Genomic DNA, 9,341 nt, shown 5'->3' with positions numbered 1-9,341 from the left:
TGGGTGGGTGCTAGACGAGGTGTGTGCGAGGCGCTAGCTGGTAAGAGGGCGTACGGCGGTGCGGTTTTGTGTGGTTGCGTGTGTACTCGTTGAGAATGCAGTTTTGGCAATGCGGTGCGGTGGTTAGCTTGTCGTGCTTCTCCTATAGCTCAGTTGGTAGAGCGTGCGGCTGTTAACCTCAAGGTCGCTGGTTCAAACCCAGCTGGGAGAGCTTCTTTTGCACCACCAAACTACTGTCGCCGACTTGCTTCTTTTGCTTGTCTACGCTTCCCACGTGCTCTTCCGACCACTGCATCGCTGTCACACCACCTCGCAGCTATTCGCCACCCACCGCCACCATGTTTTACTGCCTACAGTGTTTTATTTCGTCAGCTCACTTACTGCCTGCTGCTACCGCCTGACGGTAGTGTGCTGTTTTGTGCTGAACCTCTTAACTCTCTTTGACTGGCTGGATGGCTATGCTTTCCGATTGCTATTTGACTACTGTTAGCTCCGCCGGAACAGTGAGCCCATCCACTGTCGTCGCGCTAGATCCACTGCCCAGTGTCAAGGCCACTGCCAGACTCGAAGCAGCGACCTGGACGGGGTCGCTTTGGTGGACCCCTTTTGTACTTTTGAGAGCGTGCTAGTGACCTGTGCTGGTGCGGGATGGATGATAAATTCGCGGTAGATCGATTGGCAGCGTTCATTTATCGCTGGCGCGCGTCCAACTTTCTTGTCAGTTTGAATTGTGTTGGGACATGGTCAAAGGCTGGGTGGGTGCTAGACGAGGTGTGGTGCGAAGCGCTAGCTGGTAAGAGGGCGTACGGCGGTGCGATTTTGTGTGGTTGCGTGTGTACTCGCTGAGAATCAAGTTTTTGGGATGCGGTGCGGTGGTTAGCTTGTCGTGCTTCTCCTATAGCTCAGTTGGTAGAGCGTGCGGCTGTTAATCTCAAGGTCGCTGGTTCAAACCCAGCTGGGAGAGCTTCTTTTGCACCACCAAACTACTGTCGACGACTTGCTCTCTTGCTAGTCTACGATCCCACGTGCTCTTCCGACACTGCATCGCTGTCACATCACCTCGCAGCTATTCGCCACCCACCGCCACCATGTTGTACTGCCTACAGTGTTTTATTTCGTCAGCTCACTTACTGCCTGCTGCTACCGCCTGACGGTAGTGTGCTGCTTTGTGCTGAGCCTCTTGACCCTCTTTCACTGGCCGGATGGCTATACTTTCCGATTGCTATTTGACTACTGTTAGCTCCGCCGGTACAGTGAGCCCATCCACTGTGGTCGCGCTAGATCCACTGCCCAGTGTCAAGGCCACTGCCAGGCTCGAAGCAGCGACCTGGACGGGGTCGCTTTGGCGGACCCCTTTTGTGCTTTCGAGAGCGTGCTAGTGACCTGTGCTGATGCGGCATGCATGATAGATTCGCGGTAGATCGTTTGGCAGCGTTCATTTATCGCTAGCGCACGTCCAACTTTCTTGTCAGTTTGAATTGTGTTGGACATGTTCAAAGGCTGGGTGAGTGCTAGACGAGGTGTGTGCGAGGCGCTAGCTGGTAAGAGGGCGTACGGCGGTGCGGATTTGTGTGGTTGCGTGTGTACTCGCTGAGAATGCAGTTTTTGGGATGCGGTGCGGTGGTTAGCTTGTCGTGCTTCTCCTATAGCTCAGTTGGTAGAGCGTGCGGCTGTTAATCTCAAGGTCGCTGGTTCAAACCCAGCTGGGAGAGCTTCTTTTGCACCACCAAACTACTGTCGCCGACTTGCTTCTCTTGCTTGTCTACGCTTCCCACGTGCTCTTCCGACCACTGCATCGCTGTCACACCACCTCGCAGCTATTCGCCACCCACCGCCACCATGTTTTACTGCCTACAGTGTTTTATTTCGTCAGCTCACTTACTGCCTGCTGCTACCGCCTGACGGTAGTGTGCTGCTTTGTGCTGAGCCTCTTGACCCTCTTTTCACTGGCCGGATGGCTATACTTTCCGATTGCTATTTGACTACTGTTAGCTCCGCCGGAACAGTGAGCCCATCCACTGTGGTCGCGCTAGATCCACTGCCCAGTGTCAAGGCGACTGCCAGGCTCGAAGCAGCGACCTGGACGGGGTCGCTTTGGCGGACCCCTTTTGTGCTTTTGAGAGCGTGCTAGTGACCTGTGCTAATGCGGCATGCATGATAGATTCGCGGTAGATCGTTTGGCAGCGTTCATTTATCGCTGGCGCGCGTCCAACTTTCTTGTCAGTTTGAATTGTGTTGGACATGTTCAAAGGCTGGGTGGGTGCTAGCCGAAGTGTGTGCGAGGCGCTAGCTGGTAAGAGGGCGTACGGCGGTGCGGTTTTGTGTGGTTGCGTGTGTACTCGTTGAGAATGCAGTTTTGGCAATGCGGTGCGGTGGTTAGCTTGTCGTGCTTCTCCTATAGCTCAGTTGGTAGAGCGTGCGGCTGTTAACCTCAAGGTCGCTGGCTCAAACCCAGCTGGGAGAGCTTCTTTTGCACCACCAAACTACTGTCGCCGACTTGCTTCTTTTGCTTGTCTACGCTTCCCACGTGCTCTTCCGACCACTGCATCGCTGTCACACCACCTCGCAGCTATTCGCCACCCACCGCCACCATGTTTTACTGCCTACAGTGTTCTATTTCGTCAGCTCACTTACTGCCTGCTGCTACCGCCTGACGGTAGTGTGCTGCTTTGTGCTGAGCCTCTTGACCCTCTTTCACTGGCCGGATGGCTATACTTTCCGATTGCTATTTGACTACTGTTAGCTCCGCCGGAACAGTGAGCCCATCCACTGTGGTCGCGCTAGATCCACTGCCCAGTGTCAAGGCCACTGCCAGGCTCGAAGCAGCGACCTGGACGGGGTCGCTTTGGCGGACCCCTTTTGTGCTTTCTAGAGCGTGCTAGTGACCTGTGCTGATGCGGCATGCATGATAGATTCGCGGTAGATCGTTTGGCAGCGTGCATTTATCGCTGGCGCGCGTCCAACTTTCTTGTCAGTTTGAATTGTGTTGGACATGTTCAAAGGCTGGGTGGGTGCTAGCCGAAGTGTGTGCGAGGCGCTAGCCGGTAAGAGGGCGTACGGCGGTGCGGTTTTGTGTGGTTGCGTGTGTACTCGTTGAGAATGCAGTTTTCGCGATGCGGTGCGGTGGTTAGCTTGTCGTGCTTCTCCTATAGCTCAGTTGGTAGAGCGTGCGGCTGTTATCCTCAAGGTCGCTGGTTCAAACCCAGCTGGGAGAGCTTCTTTTGCACCACCAAACTACTGTCGCCGACTTGCTTCTTTTGCTTGTCTACGCTTCCCACGTGCTCTTCCGACCACTGCATCGCTGTCACACCACCTCGCAGCTATTCGCCACCCACCGCCACCATGTTTTGCTGCCTACAGTGTTTTATTTCGTCAGCTCACTTACTGCCTGCTGCTACCGCCTGACGGTAGTGTGCTGTTTTGTGCTGAACCTCTTGACTCTCTTTGACTGGCTGGATGGCTATGCTTTCCGATTGTTTTTTGACTACTGTTAGCTCCGCCGGAACAGTGAGCCCATCCACTGTGGTCGCGCTAGATCCACTGCCCAGTGTCAAGGCCACTGCCAGGCTCGAAGCAGCGACCTGGACGGGGTCGCTTTGGCGGACCCCTTTTGTGCTTTCGAGAGCGTGCTAGTGACCTATGCTGATGCGGCATGCATGATAGATTCGCGGTAGATCGTTTTGGCAGCGTGTCATTTATCGCTGGCGCGCGTCCAACTTTCTTGTCAGTTTGAATTGTGCTGGACATGTTCAAAGGCTGGGTGGGTGCTAGACGAGGTGTGTGCGAGGCGCTAGCTGGTAAGAGGGCGTACGGCGGTGCGGTTTTGTGTGGTTGCGTGTGTACTCGTTGAGAATGCAGTTTTTGCGATGCGGTGCGGTGGTTAGCTTGTCGTGCTTCTCCTATAGCTCAGTTGGTAGAGCGTGCGGCTGTTAACCTCAAGGTCGCTGGTTCAAACCCAGCTGGGAGAGCTTCTTTTGCACCACCAAACTACTGTCGCCGACTTGCTTCTTTTGCTTGTCTACGCTTCCCACGTGCTCTTCCGACCACTGCATCGCTGTCACACCACCTCGCAGCTATTCGCCACCCACCGCCACCATGTTTTACTGCCTACCGTGTTTTATTTCGTCAGCTCACTTACTGCCTGCTGCTACCGCCTGACGGTAGTGTGCTGTTTTGTGCTGAACCTCTTGACTCTCTTTGACTGGCTGGATGGCTATGCTTTCCGATTGCTATTTGACTACTGTTAGCTCCGCCGGAACAGTGAGCCCATCCACTGTCGTCGCGCTAGATCCACTGCCCAGTGTCAAGGCCACTGCCAGACTCGAAGCAGCGACCTGGACGGGGTCGCTTTGGTGGACCCCTTTTGTACTTTTGAGAGCGTGCTAGTGACCTGTGCTGATGCGGCATGCATGATAAATTCGCGGTAGATCGTTTGGCAGCGCTCATTTATCGCTGGCGCGCGTCCAACTTTCTTGTCAGTTTGAATTGTGTTGGACATGTTCAAAGGCTGGGTGGGTGCTAGACGAGGTGTGTGCGAGGCGCTAGCTGGTAAGAGGGCGTACGGCGGTGCGGTTTTGTGTGGTTGCGTGTGTACTCGTTGAGAATGCAGTTTTGGCAATGCGGTGCGGTGGTTAGCTTGTCGTGCTTCTCCTATAGCTCAGTTGGTAGAGCGTGCGGCTGTTAACCTCAAGGTCGCTGGTTCAAACCCAGCTGGGAGAGCTTCTTTTGCACCACCAAACTACTGTCGCCGACTTGCTTCTTTTGCTTGTCTACGCTTCCCACGTGCTCTTCCGACCACTGCATCGCTGTCACACCACCTCGCAGCTATTCGCCACCCACCGCCACCATGTTTTACTGCCTACCGTGTTTTATTTCGTCAGCTCACTTACTGCCTGCTGCTACCGCCTGACGGTAGTGTGCTGTTTTGTGCTGAACCTCTTGACTCTCTTTGACTGGCTGGATGGCTATGCTTTCCGATTGCTATTTGACTACTGTTAGCTCCGCCGGAACAGTGAGCCCATCCACTGTCGTCGCGCTAGATCCACTGCCCAGTGTCAAGGCCACTGCCAGACTCGAAGCAGCGACCTGGACGGGGTCGCTTTGGTGGACCCCTTTTGTACTTTTGAGAGCGTGCTAGTGACCTGTGCTGATGCGGCATGCATGATAAATTCGCGGTAGATCGTTTGGCAGCGCTCATTTATCGCTGGCGCGCGTCCAACTTTCTTGTCAGTTTGAATTGTGTTGGACATGTTCAAAGGCTGGGTGGGTGCTAGACGAGGTGTGTGCGAGGCGCTAGCTGGTAAGAGGGCGTACGGCGGTGCGGTTTTGTGTGGTTGCGTGTGTACTCGTTGAGAATGCAGTTTTGGCAATGCGGTGCGGTGGTTAGCTTGTCGTGCTTCTCCTATAGCTCAGTTGGTAGAGCGTGCGGCTGTTAACCTCAAAGTCGCTGGCTCAAACCCAGCTGGGAGAGCTTCTTTTGCACCACCAAACTACTGTCGCCGACTTGCTTCTTTTGCTTGTCTACGCTTCCCACGTGCTCTTCCGACCACTGCATCGCTGTCACACCACCTCGCAGCTATTCGCCACCCACCGCCACCATGTTTTACTGCCTACAGTGTTTTATTTCGTCAGCTCACTTACTGCCTGCTGCTACCGCCTGACGGTAGTGTGCTGTTTTGTGCTGAACCTCTTAACTCTCTTTGACTGGCTGGATGGCTATGCTTTTTGATTGCTATTTGACTACTGTTAGCTCCGCCGGAAGAGTGAGCCCATTCACTGTGGTCGCGCTAGATCCACTGCCCAGTGTCAAGGCCACTTCCAGGCTCGAAGCAGCGACCTGGACGGGGTCGCTTTGGCGGACCCCTTTTGTGCTTTCGAGAGCGTGCTAGTGACCTGTGCTGATGCGGCATGCATGATAAATTCGCGGTAGATCGTTTGGCAGCGCTCATTTATCGCTGGCGCGCGTCCAACTTTCTTGTCAGTTTGAATTGTGTTGGACATGTTCAAAGGCTGGGTGGGTGCTAGACGAGGTGTGTGCGAGGCGCTAGCTGGTAAGAGGGCGTACGGCGGTGCGGTTTTGTGTGGTTGCGTGTGTACTCGTTGAGAATGCAGTTCTGGCAATGCGGTGCGGTGGTTAGCTTGTCGTGCTTCTCCTATAGCTCAGTTGGTAGAGCGTGCGGCTGTTAACCTCAAGGTCGCTGGTTCAAACCCAGCTGGGAGAGCTTCTTTTGCACCACCAAACTACTGTCGCCGACTTGCTTCTTTTGCTTGTCTACGCTTCCCACGTGCTCTTCCGACCACTGCATCGCTGTCACACCACCTCGCAGCTATTCGCCACCCACCGCCACCATGTTTTACTGCCTACCGTGTTTTATTTCGTCAGCTCACTTACTGCCTGCTGCTACCGCCTGACGGTAGTGTGCTGTTTTGTGCTGAACCTCTTGACTCTCTTTGACTGGCTGGATGGCTATGCTTTCCGATTGCTATTTGACTACTGTTAGCTCCGCCGGAACAGTGAGCCCATCCACTGTCGTCGCGCTAGATCCACTGCCCAGTGTCAAGGCCACTGCCAGACTCGAAGCAGCGACCTGGACGGGGTCGCTTTGGTGGACCCCTTTTGTACTTTTGAGAGCGTGCTAGTGACCTGTGCTGATGCGGCATGCATGATAAATTCGCGGTAGATCGTTTGGCAGCGTTCATATATCGCTGGCGCGCGTCCAACTTTCTTGTCAGTTTGAATTGTGTTGGACATGTTCAAAGGCTGGGTGGGTGCTAGACGAGGTGTGTGCGAGGCGCTAGCTGGTAAGAGGGCGTACGGCGGTGCGGTTTTGTGTGGTTGCGTGTGTACTCGTTGAGAATGCAGTTTTGGCAATGCGGTGCGGTGGTTAGCTTGTCGTGCTTCTCGTATAGCTCAGTTGGTAGAGCGTGCGGCTGTTAACCTCAAGGTCGCTGGTTCAAACCCAGCTGGGAGAGCTTCTTTTGCACCACCAAACTACTGTCGCCGACTTGCTTCTTTTGCTTGTCTACGCTTCCCACGTGCTCTTCCGACCACTGCATCGCTGTCACACCACCTCGCAGCTATTCGCCACCCACCGCCACCATGTTTTACTGCCTACCGTGTTTTATTTCGTCAGCTCACTTACTGCCTGCTGCTACCGCCTGACGGTAGTGTGCTGTTTTGTGCTGAACCTCTTGACTCTCTTTGACTGGCTGGATGGCTATGCTTTCCGATTGCTATTTGACTACTGTTAGCTCCGCCGGAACAGTGAGCCCATCCACTGTCGTCGCGCTAGATCCACTGCCCAGTGTCAAGGCCACTGCCAGACTCGAAGCAGCGACCTGGACGGGGTCGCTTTGGTGGACCCCTTTTGTGCTTTCGAGAGCGTGCTAGTGACCTGTGCTGATGCGGCATGCATGATAAATTCGCGGTAGATCGTTTGGCAGCGTTCATTTATCGCTGGCGCGCGTCCAACTTTCTTGTCAGTTTGAATTGTGTTGGACATGTTCAAAGGCTGGGTGGGTGCTAGACGAGGTGTGTGCGAGGCGCTAGCTGGTAAGAGGGCGTACGGCGGGCCGGTTTTTGGTGGTTGCGTGTGTACTCTTGAAAATGCAGTTTGCGCAATGCCGTGGCGGGGGATAAGTTTGTCGTGCTTTCTCCTATAACTCAGTTGGTAGAGCGTGCGGGTGTTAAACCTCCAGGGGCGCTGGGTCCAAACCCCAGCTGGGAGAGCTTCTTTTGCACCCACCAAACTACTGTCGCCGACTTGCTTCTTTTGCTTGTCTACGCTTCCCACGTGCTCTTCCGATCACTGCATCGCTGTCACACCACCTCGCAGCTATTCGCCACCCACCGCCACCATGTTTTTACTGCCCTACCGTGTTTTATTTCGTCAGCTCACTTACTGCCTGCTGCTACCGCATGACGGTAGTGTGCTGTTTTGTGCTGAACCTCATGACTCTCTTTGACTGGCTGGATGGCTATGCTTTCCGATTGCTATTTGACTACTGTTAGCTCCGCCGGAACAGTGAGCCCATCCACTGTCGTCGCGCTAGATCCACTGCCCAGTGTCAAGGCCACTGCCAGACTCGAAGCAGCGACCTGGACGGGGTCGCTTTGGTGGACCCCTTTTGTACTTTTGAGAGCGTGCTAGTGACCTGTGCTGATGCGGCATGCATGATAAATTCGCGGTAGATCGTTTGGCAGCGTTCATTTATCGCTGGCGCGCGTCCAACTTTCTTGTCAGTTTGAATTGTGTTGGACATGTTCAAAGGCTGGGTGGGTGCTAGACGAGGTGTGTGCGAGGCGCTAGCTGGTAAGAGGGCGTACGGCGGTGCGGTTTTGTGTGGTTGCGTGTGTACTCGTTGAGAATGCAGTTTTGGCAATGCGGTGCGGTGGTTAGCTTGTCGTGCTTCTCCTATAGCTCAGTTGGTAGAGCGTGCGGCTGTTAACCTCAAGGTCGCTGGTTCAAACCCAGCTGGGAGAGCTTCTTTTGCACCACCAAACTACTGTCGCCGACTTGCTTCTTTTGCTTGTCTACGCTTCCCACGTGCTCTTCCGACCACTGCATCGCTGTCACACCACCTCGCAGCTATTCGCCACCCACCGCCACCATGTTTTACTGCCTACAGTGTTTTATTTCGTCAGCTCACTTACTGCCTGCTGCTACCGCCTGACGGTAGTGTGCTGCTTTGTGCTGAACCTCTTGACCCTCTTTCACTGGCCGGATGGCTATACTTTCCGATTGCTATTTGACTACTGTTAGCTCCGCCGGAACAGTGAGCCCATCCACTGTGGTCGCGCTAGATCCACTGCCCAGTGTCAAGGCCACTGCCAGACTCGAAGCAGCGACCTGGACGGGGTCGCTTTGGTGGACCCCTTTTGTGCTTTCGAGAGCGTGCTAGTGACCTGTGCTGATGCGGCATGCATGATAGATTCGCGGTAGATCGTTTGGCAGCGTTCATTTATCGCTGGCGCGCGTCCAACTTTCTTGTCAGTTTGAATTGTGTTGGACATGTTCAAAGGCTGGGTGGGTGCTAGACGAGGTGTGTGCGAGGCGCTAGCTGGTAAGAGGGCGTACGGCGGTGCGGTTTTGTGTGGTTGCGTGTGTACTCGTTGAGAATGCAGTTTTGGCAATGCGGTGCGGTGGTAAGCTTGTCGTGCTTCTCCTATAGCTCAGTTGGTAGAGCGTGCGGCTGTTAACCTCAAGGTCGCTGGTTCCAACCCAGCTGGGAGAGCTTCTTTTGCACCACCAAACTACTGTCGCCGACTTGCTTCTTTTGCTTGTCTACGCTTCCCACGTGCTCTTCCGACCACTGCATCGCTGTCACACCACCTCGCAGCT

At 54.5% G+C, this 9,341-nt stretch overlaps 1 non-coding gene across 1 annotated transcript; it reads left to right on the top strand.

Annotated features, from left to right (window-relative positions):
* Window positions 1–7,652: 7,652 nt before the first annotated feature.
* PITG_25813 lies at window positions 7,653–7,729 on the top strand. Its single transcript has one exon. It is a non-coding gene; the product is annotated as a tRNA-Asn (tRNA).
* The last annotated feature ends 1,612 nt before the right edge of the window (window positions 7,730–9,341 follow it).

Source organism: Phytophthora infestans, genomic scaffold, assembly GCF_000142945.1.
Source record: "Phytophthora infestans T30-4 supercont1.4 genomic scaffold, whole genome shotgun sequence".
In the NCBI taxonomy this organism is placed as follows: domain Eukaryota; phylum Oomycota; class Peronosporomycetes; order Peronosporales; family Peronosporaceae; genus Phytophthora; species Phytophthora infestans.
The sequence above is the reverse complement of the archived record's forward strand: the minus strand, read 5'-3'. Positions and strand labels throughout refer to the sequence as shown.